The following is a 22895-nucleotide window of genomic DNA, read 5'->3' on the forward strand; positions in this document are numbered from 1 at the left end:
TGTGATTTAAAACTAAGATGAGGACAGAAAATGCAATCATCATCTGTCTATTCGTCATGTCTGTAAAAAGCTTTTCTGACCTGTTTCATTACACATTTTCATTATGCTGTTTACTATGCTAATTGAAACTCTGTAATTTTGAGGTATAGAAAAGATTCCTTAAGTATATAACATTTACCAGAATAAATCCATTAGGACAGCACATTTTAAGACTCATATGTATGCTGTAATACAGAATTACCCATGAGAACTCACAGAGTAAGGACAAATGATTGTTATTTACAGAGAATAAAGACAGGTGATAAGCGTGCCTCTTTTATCCATTGATTGTTTAGTTAAAGAAATATCAGGTCAGGATTACTCCTCAGAATCATAGTCTTCACTTACAAAAAATTTAACTAGGTTGCACCTGAGTTGAACAAGACTAAGGCACCCCTGTGATTTCCACATACTACCATATTGCTCTTGATTCCTATAAAAATTTTAAGACTTTTATTTCACAATTTGAATTGTGGCTCAAAATGCAGTTTCCTTTTCTCTATTTAATGTATTTTAAAGAAATTTGATTGAATTCCTCCTAAACATAATTCACATGTTTTACAATAAAACAATAATATTTTTCATCTGCGTTATTAGAACAAGACAATAGCTTTTTTTAGGTGAACATTTAATGTGCACAAGGTATGCTGACAAATGTGTTTCTTACTTAAAAGTTACATTTCATGGTGATGGATTTTTAAATAGGTGACTAATGTTTCTGACAAGCCTGAAATTTCTGGAAATGTTCTCTCATTCATTGGAACAAAATGATTTAGCATGAAACTCTGGGTAGTGATATTCATAAGTCTTTAAAAAAAATTATGGAGTAAGTTTTCCAAATGTTATTTTTAGGTGAGGTAAGTATGCTAAACATAAACCAAAGTTAACTCCTTTCTATGTTCTACAGGACTGAAATGACATTTGTGAATTTAACCCTTACCTTAAATTATTTTAATGTTTGTTAAAATATAGTACTCATTTGAAAAATCTGTTTACTTCAAAATATAGTCTGTATATGTCTCCTCGTACTTTCATAAAGAAGAGCTTCTAGTCACTAACCAAATATTGCTGTTGTTGTCAATTGTTGCTGAGTTGATTCCAACTCCGAGTGAACCCATTCATGCAGCTAGAACTGTTCTGTAGGGTTTTCTACACTGTGACCTTTCAGAAGCAGATCACCAGGTACCTCTGAGTAGATTCACACAGCCAAATTTTCTGCTAGAGGCCAAGCACTAAACCATTTGCAATACCCAGGCATTCCTTACCAAATGTTAGAGAACAACATTTTGCCAATTTGGAATTGGATTATCATGACAGCCACCTGAAAATGAAGCACTGACCAATGGAATTTAATGAAGCTTCACATATTAACATTTCATAAGCCTATACCGGATGAGTAATAGCTGTTAACATTTTATTTTAAAATAAAAAATGGGTTACAGGTGGAGTCAACATGGCACTATAGACAGAAGCACCACGCTGTTCTTCTAGAGCAAGGACCCAAAAAACTAAGTGAAACAGCTACAGATGTCAAACCTTGAACCTTATGTGTCAAATGAAGGGATAAAGAACTCGGCCCAGCACCAAATGGAATAAGAAACTGACAGAGAAGAGAAAATGAGGAGATCTAGGAAGTGAAGGTTTCCTACTAGCTAATGTGGAACAGATTCATCATCTTGGACTTCAGCCACCAAGGATGGTGGACAGGGAGTACAGGAAGGCAACATCACGGAGCTCTTAACAGGAGGCAGAGCACCCGGTAATGAGGGATACAAGCTTTCCCACCTTCCACACTTCTTCCCTCTACATGGCCTCCACTGCTTTCCAACTGGCCGTGGTCACTTGGCTGGACAAACACCAGCTCACTGCCACGTGGGTCTGTTGTACCCCCACTGGCCAGCTCCTTCAGTGCCATTTTTTGTTAGTTTTTTTGGCTTTTTTTCTTTGTTTCTTCTCTCTCTCCCTTCCTTCTTTTCCTCCCCCCGCCCCAGCTAGCCCCATGTGCCATCCCCACCCATTCTTGAAGGGCTGTCCCACACTGCTGGGCTAGAGAGCCCCGAGTCTGCTCCACCCTACTGACAAACTCCCTCAGAGCCATCTTTTTTTTCTTTTTTTTTGGTTTCTTCTCTCTCTCTCCCTTCCTTCCTTTCCTGTCTTCCACTCACCTAGCCCCCTGGACCACCCCCCACCCCCATAGGTTTTGCTATACTGCTCGGTTAGAGAGCCTCTGGCACATGGCCTCCCTGGGTCTTCACTGTCCCCACAGTCTGGATCCCTCATTGCCATTTTTTTTTTTTTTTCTTTGTCTTTCCCTGTATCCCTTTTCCTTCTCCTTCTCATCTAGGCCTTGTGCTGCATCCACCACTTCCTGATGGGTCATGCTGTACTGCCCAGTGAGAGAGATGTCAGTTTGTTGCCACCCCAATTCTGCCTCGTGCCTAAAAGCCAGCTCCCCTAATACCATATTTATTTATTTATTGTTGTTGTGGGTTTTTTTGGTCTGTTTTTGGATTTTTTTGTTGTTTATTTGTTTTTGTTATTGTTTCTTCTCTCTCTTTCCCTTTTTTCCTTTCTTTCTCCTCCCACCTTGCCCCTTGTACCACCCATGGCCCTTCTCAACTGGCTGAACCACACTACTTGACTAGCTAGCCACCAGCACAGGGTCTCGCCAGGTTTGCCCCACACCCACCTACTGAGTGCTACCGTGCAGTCATTTTTTCTTTTTTCTTTCTTTTTTTTAACTCCCATTTCTTGTTCTCCTTTATCATTTTTCTTGCACCAACATAGCTCCGTGCCTCATATCCTCTCCCTTTCCTCCTGCCTATCTGCACTGCATGCCAAGTGCCACAACCCAGAGCAGCACCAGCATGAACCACTGGACCCTACCCTGCACTGCCCTGTGTCCCCTCCCTGTAGGGACCAGTACATGCCACAAATGACCCATTCCCCCCCACACACACTGGACCTGCCCACTGCACCATAGCTGAATGACCATCCCTGCCCACCTGGACAATGTGGTGAGCAGTATCAAGCCCGCTGAGGAGAAAGCAACAAAGCATGCCCAGTCCACCTGCCCAGACATAACTGAATAAAACAAAAAAGCAGGTTGAAACAAACAAATCTAAAGTCAACAAAAGAAGAAAATAATCCCTGAATGTCCTAAAGACAGCAAACAATATCAAAACATATAAAAAAATAGGACAGGATGGTTCCAGAAAGTGACCAAAAGAGAAAAACTAACACTAACTAGACAATGGAAACACTGATGGCACAGTGGTTAAGTGCTACCACTGCTAACCAAAGGGTTGGCAGTTCGAATCTGCCAGGCACTCCTTGGAAACTCTGTGGGGCAGTCCTACTCTGTCCTATAGGGCTGCTATGACTCGGAATTGACTCAATGGCACTGGGTTTCATTTGTTTTCTGGGTAACTACACAATAGATAAGTCATAACTTTGGTGAAGGATAAGACAGTACACAATACAGGGGAAGTCAGCAAAACTTGACCAAGGCAAGATTATGGAAGCTTCATAGACACATCCAAACTTCCTGAGGGACCAGATTACTGGTCTGAGGGCTGGACACCATGGTTTCAGGGAACATCGAGCTCAATTGGCATAACATAGTTTATAAAGGAAATGTGCTACCTTCTACTTTGGTGAGTAGCGCCTAGGGTCTTAAAAGCCTGTGAGTGGCCATTAAAGATACTCCACTGGTTCCACCTCATCTGGAATAAGGGATAATGAAGAAAACTAAAGACGCAAGAGAAAGATTGGTCCAAAGGACTACTGGACCACAACTATCACAACCTCTACCAGACTGAGTCCAGTACAACTAGACGGTGCCCAGCTACCACCACTGACTGCTCTGACAGGGATCACAATAAAAGGCCCTGGACAGTGCTGGAGAAAAATGTAGAACAAAATACTAACTCACAAAAAAAGACCAGATTTACTAGTCTGGCAGAGACTAGAGAAACCCTGAGAGCATGGCCTCTGGACACCCTTTTAATTCAGTACTGAAGTCACTCCTGAACTTCACCCTTCAGCTGAAGATTACACAGGCCCATAACACAAAATGAAACTAAATAGACATACCAGCCCAGTGACAAGGACAAGAAGGCAGGAGGGGACAGGAAAGCTGGTAATGGGTAACCCAAGGTTATGAAGGGGGGAGTGCTGAAACATCATGGGGTTGGCAACCAATGTCACGAAACGATATATATATAAATTGTGTAACAAGAAACTAATTTGCTCTGTAAACCTTCATCTAAAGCACAATAATATAAAACATTAATTAAAAACAAAGAAAATTGTATATACAATGTGTTAAACACTTAGAATATATTCTACATATGAGGAAAATAATAAGTATTCAGCTTTCGATCTTTAAAATATAAGATTTGTTGTGTGATAAATATATTTATTACAAGGACAAAAAAAAGTAACTACTGAGGGTGCTTCTGTACAATCAAACACCTCATGGGTTGTACATGGGATTTGGTTCCTTCATTTGGAAGTTTAGGGCCATGGTTTTATGGGACATATCAGTTAATTGACCTAATACTATGCTTAGTACTTCTGTTCTACCTCCTACTTCATTGCATAGTGCTTAGGACCTTAAAAGCTTGCAAGTGGCCATCCAAGGCAAAACAATTGGTCTCTATTCTCCTGGAACAACAGAGGAAGGAGATTTAGAAATAGGAGGAGGAAATAGAATTCGTGGCTAATTGTTTCCAGGAACAACTGCCTCCTTTGCCATGAGATCAGAAGACCTAGATGATGACTATCATTACTGAACACTTTGATCAAAGATTCTATAGAAGAATCCTGATGGAAAGGGGATAAATTCAGCACAGAATTCAATTTTTCATGAAATCCAGATATTCTGGAGGCATGGAAGCTGGTTGAACCACTGAATATGTTGTCCTGAGATAATCTTTAAATCTTAAACCAAGAATATCCCCTGAAGTCTTTTTAAAACCAAACAATAGTTTAGCTTAAGTAGTAAAGAATGTCTATGTTATGGTCTTTTAAACTCTATCCATGTGGAATCGAATTGACAACAGCAACTCCAAAGATTAGACAGGAAACTTCAGAGGTGCTGATGTAATGAGGGAGGAACAACACAGGCAAGGAGAGTGAGTATGATTGCATAACTGAAGAATGCAATCAATGTCATTGAATTGTACATGTAGAAATTGTTTAATTGATGTATGCTCTGCTGTGTATTTCTCAACAAGAAAATAAATAAATAATTTAAAAAATACAGGATTTCAGATCACGTTATCACATCAAATAAAGCAGTTTAAACTAAAAAACTTAGCCCTTATATATCCAAATATAAAGAACTTATATGCACACACACAATCATGTTGCTGATCAACAGCTGCCTCTCAGAATAAAACATAAGGTTTTGAATTTTTCCAAGGCAATGCAAGAGTATTCCTATTTTCTCTTGAATAATATGCTAATTTTATCATATTTAATTTTCAAATAGGTGAAAGTTAGCCTTGTCCTCCCAACTCTAGAAGCAATTAATATTGATGTTTGTTATCTTTATTTGACCATTGACAGTATGGATGCTTCAGTGCTTTGAGTGTGAATCATACTATACAGCTAACATAAAATTAATATTTTCTCACAAGAAATCATTTGAAAGAACTCCAATCCATTGGTTTTATTATACATTATTAAACAAATAAAATAATTGTGAAGTTTCTGTGAGGTAACTCAGGAGACTGAGGGAGAACCTGTGACATCACCAAAGCCAGTTTCAAGTACACAATATGGCATGGAATTGTTCCTCAAAAAATGAATCCCCAGATTTTTTATTTGGGCGCTCTAAGGTCACATGTCTAGCCTATGTATGGTCTGCTGCTGACCTCATCATTTACTGCAGATCGCACATTCATTACCAAATGGAAGTATGAAGACAATAATGAAAGCAGCAAGAAGCACTCTGACTGAGGTCTCCAGGTAGAATTTATCTCCCACACCCAGGTTTTCTCATCTTTAACACTTGATATTTATTTGATTTTGCCAATATGACTATTTCTTTCAATGTTCATGTTTCTTTTTTCATGAGAGTTAATATTTCCTACATCCAATACCCTTAATTACTCCAACATTTCTCATTTTTTGCTACGGACATATGACTGCTTCAATTTTAAAATCTGGATAATGTTCTATGGACTACACAGCACTAATCACAGCACAATCACTCATTTAACCCTCTTCTTCCTCCACTGATATCCCCCTATACACCTTCTTTCTCCTCTTTCTACCTCAGTTCTCCCCATCTCTTGCTCCTCCCCACTTCTATTACCACTTCAGCATTCTGGGTATCTTCCTGCTGCCCTATGCAAGTTGCCTAAGCATAATCCATAGTTTCTTTCTTTGTAATAAATATTCTTCTTCTTTTGTCTGTTTTAGCAATGAAGGCACTAAGGTCCTGGGTTGTTGATTAGTTTGTCCTAGGTCACATATCCAGATATGTGTGGAGGCAGAATTTGGACCCATGTTAATTTAAAGGTAGAACAGGGATTCTTCCTACTCCGCTGTATCTCATATGCCCTATGAAAACTAAGCTCTTTGTTCTGAACTATAGAGTTTTTCTATAGTTTATACTCCTTTTGCTAAACTTGCTTGGCAGTGGACCAGATTCTAAGCACACCATCATTTTGTCACCAAAAGTAGTAGAAAGTAAGAAAATAGCTGCAATTTTGATCACTTTGGCATAACGAAAATCATCTACCACAACCTCATTTACGTGTCATGAATTATAGAAACTCTCCCTTAGACAATCTAAGCTTTTTCTTTTTTTCCTATTCTTGATTCCGAAGTTTATGACATGTCTTCTCATTTCTCCCTCCAAGGCATCCAGCTGTCTGCTGGATTAAATAATCCTCACATTCAAAGAACGCCATAGAAAACTGAAAACTTGCATGTAAAAATCTATGACAGAATCTTGACTATTTCATTCGATGCCTTTGTAGTCTGAAGGGTAGGTTCATGGACTAGTATTCTACCTGCCTCATTGTTTTATTTTGAAAATTATAAACTTCCAGAGTCCCTGTTAACCTTACTAGTCACAATGTCTAGTAAAGACTATGATAAGCCAAAACTTAGGCATAATTTAAGGTTAAGAAAAAGGATAAATGAAAGGTTTAGTAGGTCCTCAACCCTTCATCCTACAAGTAATAGCTAATTTCCTTCTTGTAAGGAAAATTTTAATTGAAAACTTATGAAGTTTATTAAAATTTACTCACTATGTATAAATGTGACACTTGGCAGAGGTTAAAGATCAATGTAAAAGCAGCAAAAGTAATATAAACACAAAAATTAGAGGCCAATTCACTTAATACTTTAATATCAAAAGCTTTTTATTTATTTTCATACACTGCAGTATCAACAAATATCCTAAATATCAATAACACAGTTGTTTTTGCTGTTGTTCCGTTTTTTAACACTTAAGGTATTTAACACAAATAGCACATTTCTTTCAAAGACCTTTCACGTAGGTTATCATTTACTTTCATTGGCTTCAGGGTAAGTAGAGGCAGGCAAAATCCTCATTAATAGGTCACTTAAACCTAGAGAAGTTATACTTCTTTCCAGTGTGTCACAGTGGTAGGTACAAGTGTAGTGGCCTAACTTTATAAGGAGAGTTAACTAACCCACTACATCGGTGACGAATAGTTTCACAAACATACTGCAAATTTTCGTGGAAAATCTCCTGTGTCTTTCTTCGTCATGTCAATATAGTTCTTCCCTTTTGTGGCTTGCAATTTTCATATGTAAATTTTCATTTAAATCTTGCAGAAATATATTCATATAAGTGCAATCAAAACTGGGATTGATTGCTTATTCTGTATGAAATATGGTCATAACAGGAATTATAAATGTCATAAAATCCATTTTCTTTCTATGTATGTAAAATTGTTTTACATAATTCATAGTGTTCCTTTCCAAGGGCTGGATAAATTATTTTATCTTTCATTTATTATAATAGATCAAGCTAGAACAAATATGAAAAATGAATGAAAATAACTTTTAATTAACAAATTCCATCATTTTATTAAGATTTTTTATGATTTTATCATAAAATTGGCATGGTTATAAATATTAAAATGCATAACTCTTTGCATACAGTCACATTTTTTTCTTAGAATAAATTCCGAGCACTGGATTTGCTACAGAAAATGTCTGAGAAAATCTCAGTACATTAAGATGGTTACTGTCTTAGTCATCTAGCGCTGCCATAACAGAAATACCACAAGCAGATGCCTTTAACAAAGAGAAAATTATTTTCTCACAGTCTAGTAGGTTACAAGTCCAAATTCAGGGTGTCAACTCCAGGGGAAGGCTTCTTCTCTCTGTTGGCTCTGGAGGAAGGTCCTTCTCATCAATCTTCCCCTGGACTAGAAGCTTCTCTGAGCAGGAATCCCAGGTCCAAAGGACACTCTCTGCTCCCAGTGCTTCCTTATTGGTGGTATGAAGTCCCCAACTCTCTGTCTGCTTCCCTTTCCTTTTATCTCTTGTAAGATAAAAGGGTGGTGCAGGCCATACCCCAGGGAAACTCCCTTTACATTGGATCAGGGATGTGACCTTAGTAAGGGTGTTACAATCCCACCCTAATTCTCTTTAACATAAAATAACAATCACAAAAAGGGGACAACCACACAACACTGGGAACCATGGCCCAGCCACATTTTTGGAGGGACATAATTCAATCAATGACAGTTACATAAATGTCTCAAGGATTAATTTTGTGGGCTTTTAATCAGAAGGTTCAATTCATGTGACTACAGAAGCCAAATAGATTATGCAAATATGTAAAGTACTTTAGTGCATGACATCAGGGAATGTGTCACAAATTAACAAAAGAATACACTCTGCAGACCAATGAGGCACATCCGAGGGCCTATGGGCCACCAGTTCATGGTTTCTACTGAGGATAGGGGAACCCTGATGGCATAGTGGTTAAGAACTATGTCTGTTAACTGAGAGGTCAGCAGTTCAAATCTGCCAGGTGCTTCTTGGAAACTCTATGGGGCAGTTGTCCTCTGTCCTATAGGGTTGCTATGAGTCCGGAATCAACTCGATGGCAGTGAGTTTGGTTTTTTTTTTTTTGGTTTACTGAGAATACTATGAAAGCAAAAGGTGTGGCACTCGTTTATGTCTTCCTAGGTAGTTCGAAAGACCCCTTAGAATCACTGGGGATGTAAATTTACATTACTTTAATAGTTTCTAGTTCTTTACTCATATACACACATCAACACACACAAATATACCACACAATTTTAGGCGGTCTTCTTAATGTACTATTGGTTTAACAATCAGGTTTATTCAGATAAAAACACAGAGGTTAAGTCCAGGGTTAGTTAATTCAGAAACTATTGATTTCAAGGATCTAGATCAGTCCTCTTGAATTTCTCTTAGCTTCCCCATATGTTTGCAAATTGGATGTCACTACTCAAAGCATTGATGTACCCAAGACAAGAAGAAAAGGGAATGGGACTTTTTTAAGGGTCTTTTTTATGAGGTCTCTAGCAGAATTCCTTCACTTCCATTAGACTGTATTGGGTCAGATATGCAGCTCTAAGACAATCTCTAATAAAGAAGCAAGGAATTGCCATGATTGATTTAGGGAAATAAGAGCCCAACGTTTGTAGTTTGTAACGGGGACATTACGTTAGCTCATTCCTATTAATTCCTTAACAAAACTGAATTGTATTAGCAAGAAAGAAGACGAAAACTACTGTTACATACACAGCTAGGGGTACCAGGCAGTCTATTCCTGAAGAACCTCCGTTTTATTTACAAGCTTTTTACTTCAAATTTCTTCAATGTTCTTCCCCATTTTTATTAAAATTTGAATCTTCTGGTGAATAGTTCTTCCAAACATTCCCATTTATTTCCATTTCCATTAAATAGGAAAGGCTATACCCATCTAAAATGACAGAATTTCACCCATTCTCTGAACCACAAAGCACCTAGAAGTCAGAAACAGACATATCAATGATGTCAAATACATAGCCCACATAGAAAGCCCACAACTAACCCCAAAAACAGTCTCAAAAGGAAAAAGGAGTGAATATCTAGACAAGGTCATGCTCACAAAAAGGACTCTATGAAGTTTACTACAGAATCTCGTTAAGGTTTATAACTATATCAGAGCACCCAAATATCTGAAACTAACAAACAAAAACTCTTCAAGATAGTCCTCCACATGTTTAGAGGAAAACTAACTTAAAGTGTCTGTGTTTTTGTTTGTTTAATTCTAAGACTGAGCAAATCTTTGACCAAATACTGAAATTACTTCAGACAGAAAGATATCATACAGCATCCATTTTTTTCCCAAATCACGAAATTGTGGTTATTTAAATTTACCAATATCTATCTCCGATTTCAAGGCTTTGATTCAAGTACTGAATATCCTGGTGTTACATCATTACTTCTCAAATGAAGATCTATTCCTCACTGAGACAACAATTTTGTTTCTATACCAAAAATTTAACTATGTCACCTAACTTAATATGGTATAATTTTCTTAGTTTAGAAAAGGAGAAGGTGAAGCAAAACTACAGAATGAATTTAGCACTAGGTTGTATAGCTGGCTCAAAACTGGATCCAGGTCCAAAGATTCCTTACGTTGGGTACAGCATAACATGTGATATTTTTCAAAACAATAAAATGCATGATATTGAGATGTCCTCACATTTTTTCTCATTAGAATTGTTGATTTTACCTGTATGCCTTATGAGTCATTTCAAAAAGAAAGTCAACTTTGCAATTTTTCTTCATTAAATTTTAGAAAGTATAACTATATAAAAATCACATTGTCCTTGCATTGTCAGCTACCTGGATGGGAAATCTAATAATAATGTAAGTGATAGCTCCTATCAGAAAAGTTTACATTGGGAGCCATTGATCATAAGTCTATGACATATTGTGTTTCTATGGGAAATATAAGTCTAGTTTTAAACTGTCAGTTCGGAAGTGTGTTAAGAGTTCAACAAAAGCACTATTTGAATTAAAAAATATTGATAATATATCTCAACAAAAGCATTTTTGTATAATACAATACTTTCCACATGCTAAATTCTCAATTTTGTTCCTTAACTTCAAATCATATTTAAAGAATTTTCAGATTGACATGCGTTATAGATCAAATTAAGTGTACTGATAAAATTATAAAGAGGTACACATATTATAGTGCAGAAGTATTGCGTACATAAAAATCATATTCATACTTTAAAAAGTGTGGAAGAGCTCATTCATAGAGCTACATATGATACTTCTTATTACTAAGAATGGAATTAACCATTAAGATCAAGGGAAGGTAGAAAGAATAAAGGGTAACAATGCAAGAAAAGTAAGGAAAGTGATCCTAATGAAAAGTTAGCTGCTGTGTGGAAATTACAGTCACTGACTGATAGAAGAATATAGTCTTCCATGAGTAGGGAAACCTTCCGCTGGGTAGCACTCTAAAACTTCCACTTTAATAGAGGCTGCATTTTGTGTTTTCTTTTTTCTCATTATGAAAATAAAACTCCCATTCTACAAGGTAATTTACCAGTAAATGAGAATTCAACTGAGAGAAATTTGGTTTGTAGGCAATTTTGCTATCTAAGAAAGTAAAAATACATGAGGTTAATAGATACACAGATGATAGATAATAGACAGACATAGAATATAGGTATACAGATATACTAAATACAGAGAGATTTATTTTTGGCAAATCATTACTTCCTTCTCATTAAAAAAAAAGAAACTCTAAGGATTGTTTACTAGAGTTAACATTACATGATATATTTCATGTATGGTAAGTTGACATAGGTGTTATATATGCTTTTTAGAACAAGATATGTACGGTCACCATAAAAAACAAACTTGTATACAAAAATGTATCTGTTGACTCTGATAAAGGTGTGGAATAATTAGCAAGGGGTCTTTACATATTGAAAACAAACGGGGATTAATTTTTTTTTTTTCGGACTGTGTTGAGCACTGTTGTTGTTAGGTGTGGTCGAGACAGTTCCGATTCATAGCGACCCTGTGCACAACAGAACGAAACACTGCCCGCTCCTGCGCCATCCTTACAATCGTCGTTACGCTTGAGCTCACTGTTGCAGCCCGGTGTCAATCCACCTCCTTGAGGGTCTTCCTCTTTTCCACTGACCCTGTGCTCTGCCAAGCATGATGTCCATCTGATCTGCAGGGACTGATCCCTCCTGACAACATGTCCAAAGTATGTAAGACACAGTCTCACCATCCTTGCTTCTAAGGAGCTCCCTGGTTGTACTTCTTCTAAGATAGATTTGTTCGTTTTTTGGCAGTCTATGGTATATTCAATATTCTTTGCCAACACCACAATTCAAAGGCTTCAATTCTTCTTCGGTCTTCCTTATTCATTGTCCGGTTTTCACATGCATATGATGCGATTAAAAATACCATGGCTTGGGTCAGGCACACCTTAGTCTTCAAGGTGACATCTTTGCTCTTCAACACTTTAAGGAGGTCCTTTGCAGCAGATTTACCCAATGAAATGCATCTTTTGATTTCTTGACTGCTGCTTCCATGGCTGTCGTTTGTGGATCCAAGTAAATGAAATCCTTGACAACTTCAATCTTTTCTCTATTTATCATGATGTTGCTTGTTGGTCCAGTTGTGAAGATTTTTGTTTTCTTTATGTTGAGGTGCAATTCATACTGAAGGCTGTGGTCTTTGATCTTCTTTAGTAAGTGCTTCAAGTCCTCTTCACTTTCAGCAAGCCAGGTGGTGTCATCTGCATAACGCAGGTTGTTAATGAGTCTTCCTCCAATCCTGATGCCCCGTTCTTCTTCATATAGTCCAGCTTCTCGTATTATTTGCTCAGTATACAGATTGAATAGGTATGGTGAAAGAATACAACCCTTATGCACACGTTTCCTGACTTTAAACCAATTGGTGTTCCCTTGTTCTGTCCAAACAACTGCCTCTTGATCTATGTAAAGATTCCTCATGAGCACAATTAAGTGTTCTGGAATTTCAATTCTTCACAATGTTATCCATAATTTGTTATGATCCACACAGTCAAATGCCTTTGCAAAGCCAATAAAACACAGGTAAACATACTTCTGGTATTCTCTGGTTTCAGCCAGGATCCATCTGACATCAGCAATGATTTCCCTGGTTCCACACCCTCTTCTGAAACCAGCCTGAATTTCTGGCAGTTCCCTGTCGATATACTACTGCAGTCATTTTTGAGTGATCTTCAGCAAAATTTTCCTTGTGTGTGATATTAATGATATTGTTCTATAATTTCCACATTCGGTTGGATCACCTTTCTTGGGAATAGGGATAAGTATGGATCTCTTCCAGTCAGTTGGCCAGGAAGCTGTCTTCCATATTTCTTGGCATAGACGAGTGAGCACCTCCAGCGCTGCATCCATTTGTTGAAACATCTCAATTGATATTCCCTTAATTCCTGGAGCCTTGTTTTTTGCCAATGCCTTCAGAGCAGCTTGGACTTCTTCCTTCAGTACCATTGGTTCCTGATCATATGCTTTGAGCAGTACTCGGTATCATCTCAACCCATACCGATTGCTGCAAAGTCAATTCCAACTCATAGTGACCATTTCAGATAGAGTAGAACTTCCCAATAGGGTTTCTAAAGCTGTAATATTTACAGGAGCAGACTGCCACATCTTTCTCTCTCGGAGCAGCTAGTGGGTTCCAACCGCTGCCCTTTCTGTTAGCAGCTGAGCTGCACCCCCAGGGCTCCTTTAGTATCATATTAGGCACCATGATGTGGAGGGTGGAGAGTACACACAAAGTTTTACTGCATGTGCCTTGACCGAAAGAAAATACATGCACGTATGGAAAGTTGAACAATTAAGATAGCTTGTAATTAAATAAAAAATAATTTGTTTAGATAATAATTACTATAGAATGAGAGTGTTTCTATGGAGTGATCTACAGAATACTTAATAGCTCTGCAAGACACTGAGTAAAGAGTTTTGCTACCAAGTACAACAAAGTCCAGAAAAAGCAACCTTCTTAACTCTTAGTTTATATTGATTTCTTATTTTATGTCTTGATTAAAGATGTCTGTGCCTATGTTCTCTAATTCTTCAATATTTTGCAATCTAGAGAATTTGGCTCCAGGTTTAAGAAGTAGCCCTTTATGACTTGGGCTTTCAGACAACAAAATCGGTAAGGACACATAATTGAAAAAAATATTGGAAACATGATCTCGGTTTAAAAACTTGATTTGGACCACAGAAAACTATCTCCTATCTTAGGGGAAAGAAGAAAAAAAACACAACAATCATGGTTCATGTTAGCTATAAATACTGACATCATTTCATCTGAAAAACCAGGTAATACCCTAGAAATAGTCCATGTGAAAATTAAACATGCCTTTTTTTCATATCAAACAAGATAATTGATATGAAAAAAGATTTAAAAAATTTTTTTTCATACCAAACAAGATAATTGTATCATGGCTGAGTGTCCCACAATATTTATAAAATATATTTTTGCCACACTAACTGAAATTATCTCTTTTAGACACTGCAGGCTAATTTATCATCTGCTGATTGATGGCTTTAGCAAATCATACTAGGCCATGATTATGTTCTAATATTTACCTCCTGGATAATTAGGTGTTTATCCTTATCTCCAAATAACTTAAAATGTGCTATTTCATTTTAACCATGACCTGAGGGTTATCTCAATCTATAACTCTCATACTGCTGTACGTAGAGTGGGTGGCTATTGAGACAATCTCTGAATTACATTAAGAAATAGAATAGAAGTAAGTATGGCTTTATGTCGATTATCTTGGTCTACTGACATTCAAGGGGCCCTAGTGGAGCAATGGTTAAGAGCTAGCCAAACGGTCAGTAGTTTGAATCCACCAGCAGCTCTGTGGAAACCCTGTGGTGCAGTTCTACTCTGTCCTACCAGGTTGTTAAGAGCCAGAATCCACTAGACAGCAGTGGGTTTTGGACTGACATTCAAAGATACTGGATGATCCTCTTTTTGTGCTCCTTTCAAGCTGGCAACCCTGGAGTTTATTTGCTCCTGTTTTTTTCCTTTCTAGCCTACTTTAGGAATTGTCCTGTCTTTCCAACTTACTTTCTCCATTTTCCCAATCTAAGGCTCATATTTCATACACTACTACCAATGGATGAATGTCAGAGAGAATAAAGATCCAGTCAATACAGGAATCTCTCACTCAATGGAGTAGAAGATTTCAAAGGTTAGATTTTGGTTTCCTCTGGAGAAGTCCACCCCCATTATACTCATCAGGGGGCATAAATGCTGTGAGAAATGATGGCAAAGGAGAAAGGTGAACGTTTAGAGAAAATGTGATTTGGAAACTTATTAGAGCATCTGGAGAGGTTTAGCTTACAAAATAGAGGATTGTGAGTTGGATCAACAAGAAGTATGAAGGAAGTTTTATCAAAGGATTAAAGAATTAATTCCTTATACTTCCAGATTGTAGACCTATGGCTGACAGGCCAATGTTGCTTTCTGTAAAAAAAATAGTGCTTCCCCCAATTACTAGATGTGTTCAAAGAAAGGATGAGAATGTTGTAGACAGATTTCATCATTAGGATGAGCTCTAATTTTGTTCTGAGATCCCAGACTGAAATGTCAGGCTTCTATTCTGTCTGCCTCTAATGTTCTCCTAATTTGTCTCTACTTTCTGCAACAAAAAATCCCTTGCCTTCTTCAAGACCTAGCTGAAATTCCATCTCCATAATGATGCCTGACCAAGACTGATCTGAAGAATCCCCTTTCTCTTCCCAACTCTTCCAGCAGCATCTTCTAAAATGTACAGAGGAAAAAAATTATACATAAGCTTTCATATATGTTAGGTACTCATTATTTAATTAATTTGGAAATGTTTCTGTTAAAGTTAAACAGGCTTGGTTAATATAGTTGTTTTGAAATTGAGAAATCCAATGTGTTAGTGTGAATAATGAGCTTTAAGGGTAAGGTATGAGATGACAAATTTCACAGTTGGCACAAAAGATAAACCCAACCTGTCTGCTGTCGCTCATCAGAACAGTTCTCCAGTGTCTGCATGTCTCAATAGTAAGCCAAACAAGAGTTATTTATAGTTACTTTTATAAAGTAGTATAACAAACTCTGCTTGATCTTTGTATTTTCTGAAAGAGCTGATTTGAAATTTCCTGGTTTCCATGTGTTACATTAATAAAATCTCCTAAAGTTCTGAGTTTTAATAATTGTCAAGGTTTCAAACTCACTCTCCTCCACAAAAACTAATACTGAGTGTATACACATAAATTCTCCACATTTCTGGATGAAACATTCAAGAATGACTCATGCATGTCTCCCCACCTCATTTACTGCACCTGCTCATGGGAGGCTTCCAAATTTAAATTAATTGCAATTTAGTTAAGAACACTGTGAATGCTCCAATATATTTTGCATCATTTGGAAAAAAAAAAAAAAAAAGAAACTTTTATAAGATTGAATGGAAGTCTCATAGAATTCTCATACATTTTCTGCAACTTTTGTGATAAAAAAGTACTACATATCATTTGTAACACATTCTTTGCATTTCCCAGCATGTTAAAATGTGAGTTCTAATGGTTCTAACACTATAACAGGTCAGATTTGTTTGAGATTCTGGTTACAGTGAGTCTATATTAATTTGGCTGCATTTCAGGCTAACAAGCTGTCAACAGTTTTAGGCCAACTCCTAGGTTTTATTTTATTTTTTCCCACTTCGGCTTCTACTCCCATATTTCTTTTCTCCTGAATATATGCTTATCATCTTTACCTATGTTGGAGCCCTGGTGGCACAGTGGTTAAGAGCTCATCTGTTAACCAAAAGGTCGGCAGTTTGAGTTCACCAGCTGCTCCTTGGAAATCCTATGAGGCAGTTCTACTCTGTCCTATAGAGTCGCTATGAGTCAGCATCAACTCTATGGCAACAAGTTTTTTTGAAGTTACCTTTATTAGACAGCTTCAGCTTCTTATGTTTGACTAGCTCTACCAACACATGATCCCTGGCATGTGGTTTACTGAACAAATAGAGTCTTGTCAGTTATGTATAACCTTTATTACTAATGATAGCACATAAATAAATATTTGTTAATGATGAATCTGCAGATTCTATCTGGAAGGTTGCACAGGATGTTATATACTCAGAGATCCAAAACTGAAGTACAGTCAGGACATATGTCTTCCCTTAAACATTACTGATCTTCGCTGTATATTTTCTACATGATGTGTCTGGAGAAAATAAAAAGGCAGGGAATGTTTTGGGCAAGAGAAGCTAAAAACCTTGAGATCAAAGAGGTAACATCACTTGAGAAATTATTTATATGTTGCTTTTTTCTAAATTAGAAATAAATACAAGATAAACCCCTTTTCTCTGTGCCTCGCATACCCTAAAGCATGCTCATGTATCCTTTAAGTTTCACCAAAGTTCTACTTTGCTTTGTTTAAGGATAACCTTCAGGGTAAAATGATTTACAAAATGCTGTCTATTTTCAATCATATTTACTTTGGTAAATATGTGGTTATCAACAGAATTGTCTAACATCAATAATAAGTAAATTGTTTATATGCTTTTGTTTTCTAAATAAATTTGCATTTACAATTTATGTTTATTTTATCACATCTTTAATTTATTTTTTCTACCACAAAATATACTATGGCACCAATTTCGGGAGTGAATATATGCTGCATTAAACTATTGATTCTGTCTAAATCTTTTTAGTGTTTACTTTTCTATTTACTCAGAAAATTCTAACCAACAACTAAAGGCATGATATTACTTTGTGATAAATTCAGGCTGTGTCCAAAGTAGCCCACAATTTAGTTGCATTGTCCTTGTGATGGACAAATAGATAATTAGAAAAACCTGAAAGACTGACACAAATGTCATACAGAATATGCACAACATTGGCAGGCTTAGACATAAATGTATGTCAACTAGCTTGTTTGTCAGATAAAATTTGTACTCTTAGATGATTTATGCCTTTTTCTAACCCTCACTTTTCTTATCTGTAAAGATGATGTATTAATACTTATCTATATTAACTAAGGATGCGTCCCAGGGATCTGTGCTTTCTTAACAAACTTTTGAGTGTTTCCTGTGCAGCTACTGTGAGTTTGGTCTATAAGTGGGTGCTGGAAACCACTGCCCGAACCAACTCTATTTTGTCAGAATTGACTTGATGGCAATGGATTAAAATAATAAATTATTAAGAAGAGTTCCATGGAGAAAATCCCTACATAAAAACAAATACTCAAGAAGGAAAAATCATTTCAATCTTCCTTCTGGTAATAACTTCACAATGAAAATTTCTGTCCTAGGGTTTTCTATTTTTTGTCTTCTCACCTATGCTTTCTTTTCCTTGTGATTTTTCCTGCTATCTACTTTTGTTTGAGAGTATTTAGTGTACAAAATAATATTTTTACATGTTGTCTTTTATATGTCTCACATAAGGGAAAAGAAGAATAAGTTTAAAGAAATGTTTCGAGTAAATTTTTCTTTCAGATATATCATGTCATTGGCTGATGTCTTCCATAATACTGATAAACAATGTTTGGTGCTTCTGTTTTCTGTAACACAGCAATATGGCAAACAATCTCCTTAAAAACTTTCAAAGGTAAAACACACCTAAAACTTAAAACAAGTAGGAAAATTATATGTTAAAATAAATCTGTTTTCAAATGATTAATAAACTAGATGTCCTGAAAAACTACCAAAAATAAAATCCACATGATGTTTAAAATAAGCAGAAGAAAGCATATGTTAAAATAAGTCTGTTTTAAATGATTGATGAAAATAGGAAGAAATTTAGAGAAATCCCTTAAACTGGAGTGAAAAGAGAGACAGAGAGAAAAGCAGTAAAGCAAAAAGGTAATTACCTTTAGAAGAAGTTGACAATCTGGCAATCCATATATTATAGTTTCAGTTTGAGAAGACTTGTGGCAAGGGTTGACTCAGGACTCACACAGAAGACTGTGGGACCTCTGAAGGACGAACCAGATTGGAATACGAAGCCAGGACTAATTCCACTTCCACAGTGGCAATCACAAGTTGAACTTTATGCTGGTCAAGGGAGAAAATGGCATTCTTCTAGGATACTTTTTAACACTAAAGAACATTAGACAGTAATTATGACTCAAAAATAGAGATGGCATAGAAAATAAATTCAATTACATATTTCTCAAAGTTCTTGGAATGATATCATAAGGAAATTGCAAAAGATAAATGATAAAATGGAAAAATATTTAAAACAAATATTATGGGTATATAATATACACACACCTACCATATTTATTCAATATGTATGCTGAGCAAATAATACTAGAAGTTGGACTATATGAAGAAGATTGCAGCATCAGGACTGAAGGAAGGCTTATTAAGAAACTGCCTTATGCAGATGACAACCTTGCTTGCCGAAAATGAAGAAGACTTGAAGTACTTATTGATGCAAATCAAAGACCACAGCCCTCTGTATGGATTACACCTCAACATAAAGAAAACAAAAATCCTCACAACTGGACCAATAAGCAACATCACGATAAACAGAGACAAATATTAAAGTCATCAAGGATTTCATATTACTTGAATCCACAATCCACACCCACAGAAGCAGCAGTCAAGAAATCAAACAACTCATTGAATCTGGCAAATCTGCTGCAAATGACCTCTTTAAAGTGTTAAAAAGCAAAGAAGTCGCTTTAAGGACTAATGTGCGCCTGACCCGAGCCATGGTGTTTTCATTCACCTCATGCATATGAAAGATGAACAATGAATAAGGAAGACTGAAGAAGAATTGATGCCTTTGAGTTGTATTGGTGAAGAATATTAAATATGCCATGGACTGCCAGCAGAACGAATAAATCTGTCTTGGAAGAAGTACAGCCAGAATGCTCCTTAAGTGAGGATGATGAGACTGCATCTCACATACTTTGGACATGTCATCAGGAGGGATCAACCTCTGGAGAAGGACATCATGCTTGGTAAAGTGAAGGGTCAGTGAAAAAGAGGAAGACGCTCAACAAGATGGTTTGACACAGTGTCTGCAACAATGGGCTCAAACAGAGCAATGATTGTTAGGATGGCCCAGAACCAGGTAGTATTTCATTCTTTTGTGCCTAGCCCTCCAGTTGCTCCGTAGGGAAAAGATGTGGCAGTCTGCTTCAGTAAAGACTTACAACCTTGGAAATCATAGGGGGCAGTTCTACTCTGTCTTACAGGGTTGCTATGAGTCAGAATTGACTCAACACGCATGGATTTGATTTTTTGTTTGTTTTTCTATTTCATGGAGAACATAATTATTTATGTAATTATGAACTATCTCCTTAGAGATTACTTATGAATTATGAAGGGAAATATGATAATTTGAAGTGGTGAAACCCAGTACCCTTACCCAACACTCTAGTTCTGTTTCTTTCAAGTCCTTGTCATTTGGCCAAACCATTAGCACTGCCCATGAATCAGTGCAAACCCATACTTCTGGAAATCCCTTCATTAAGACAAAGTAAACAATCATTTATAGCTTGAAATTCTTCCCACTCAAGAGACTTTGTCTTTTTTTACAACCTTTGAGAGTGAGACTGCTGCAAAACACTTTTAGATAATCGAAGAAAATCAGCTGAATCATTTGTAAGTTAGGCTCAAGTTTTTCTATCACAATTTATTTTGAAAGGTTATTTCACATGCTGCTAGAGTATAAATTGAGGAACTAGAATCAATGAAGAAGGAATAGATAGTAAAGGAGTCTAAGTCACTTGTGCATATAGTGTTTACCTTCAGGATCTACTCAAGCCTGGTTTCATATATATCACTTCCATTTGATGATGACTTGGTGTTGCTGTTATGCACACCTAAATGTCTGGCTTGCTGTGTCACATAATATCCACTTAATGATAGATAACACTAGTTGCTTAAAAACTTGTACTCCCATGACCTTTTGCTTAGTCTTTGCCAGGGCCCAGAAGTAAGCCAGGAACAGTTTCTCAAAAGGGGGACAGTTACCCCAATTGAGGGGGTTGCAGAAACTCCATTCAGCTATGGACAAGTCAAGCAAAAATGAATCTGCTGGATTCTATCAAATGAGAGAACAGCTTGTTGGGCAATTTGGCCTGTGGGAGAGACGTTTTTGAATGATAGCCAACTCAAAACCAACAGCCTCTGAAATGGATTACAATAATCCACTCAATTGTAATATAGCCTTCTACAAAATAAGCCACGAAGCATTGTATATGTCTTAATGCTAGGGGTACAAAGTGCAACAACTGCCATGAATATATATATATTCTTTATAGAAGATATCTCAGAATGTCCCAGACTTCTGAACTTTTAAATTTTTGTGGCGTTTATCTTCGACAGTCTAACACATGTGGTTCTATATACTGCTTCCTCTAGCCATGTCTAATCAGCATAATGCCATCAAATCAACAAGTGAATTACTGGGATGTACTATAGACTGATGATACAATCAAGATAATCAAGGATAAATTATAACAGAGAAAAAGAGAGTTGAAATAACCCTAAGTTTGAACAGGAAGAATAAACTGTTGTCCCATTCAAAAGAAATCAACTGTGTGTCTGATAGAAAAAAAATGTCAAATCCACAGCTTCACAGCTGGTATCAAAATCTGTGTTGATGTATTCCACTAATGAAACAACAAGTGAGCCAGAAGTTGCAATTTGAGTCATCATGTGATTAAGTTTACAGTATTCTGCTGTTACTCTCCAAGATCCATCTTTGTTTTTGTCCAAGCCAAGTAGACAAAATGAATGAGGCTTCACAGGAATTACTACCACTGACTCTTTTAAATCTTTCAAATTTTTGATGATGGCAGTAATTGTAATAACACCTCCAGGATCCTCTGCTTGGCTCTTTCTACCATTAGGTTGTATTCCATGGAATGTATTCCATAGAAATCAATGTGGTGTTCCTGCCAAATCTGAGCACGTCTTTTTCAATTTTGCTTTCAGAAACTGGGGAACCAGAATGCTTCTCAGAAGCAAGAATGGTGAGATTATGTCTCGCATAATTCGGACATGTTGTTAGGAGGGATCAATCCCTGGAGAAGGACATCATGCTTGGTAAAGTAGAGGGTCAATGAAAAAGGGAAAGACCCTCAATGAGATGGATTGGCACTGTAACTGCAACAATGGGCTTAAGCATAACAATTATGAGGATGGCACAGGACAGGGCAGTGTTTCCTTCTGTTGTACATAGGGTCATTATGAGTAGGAACCAACTCGATGGTACCTAACAACAACAACAACTACTTTACCAATCATAATGTTCTTTTCTAGAGATTTGTCTTTTCTTATGGTATGCCAAAAATAAACAAGTCCTGCTATCTTTGTTTCTAAGGAGCATTCTGGTTGTATTTCTTATAAGACCAGTTGTTCTTCTGACAGTGCACAGTACAGTGACTATTCTCCAAACCATAGTTGGAAAGCATCAATTCTTCTGTTTTCCCATTCCATTGCAAAAACTTTCATATGCATGTGAGGCAATTGAAAAGAAAATGGCTTGAGTCAGGAGTGCCTTAGTCATCAAAGTGACATCTTTGTTTTTTTAAAAATTTAAAGAGGTAGTTTGAAGATTTTATCAATGCAATATGTATTTTAATTTACTGCCTGCTGCATCCAGTGACACTGATTGTTCATCCAAGTAGAAGAAAATCATTGACAGCTTCAATTTTTTCTTCATTTATCATGATGTTGTTAATTGGCCCTGTCATGAGAATTTTTTTTTTTCTTTTCATGTTCAGGTGCAATGAGTACTGAAGGCTGTGGTCTTTGACTGCCATCAGTAAGTGCTTCAAAGTCTTGTGGAACACCTTAT

Source organism: Elephas maximus, chromosome 1 (genome assembly GCF_024166365.1).
Source record: "Elephas maximus indicus isolate mEleMax1 chromosome 1, mEleMax1 primary haplotype, whole genome shotgun sequence".
NCBI lineage: Eukaryota > Metazoa > Chordata > Mammalia > Proboscidea > Elephantidae > Elephas > Elephas maximus.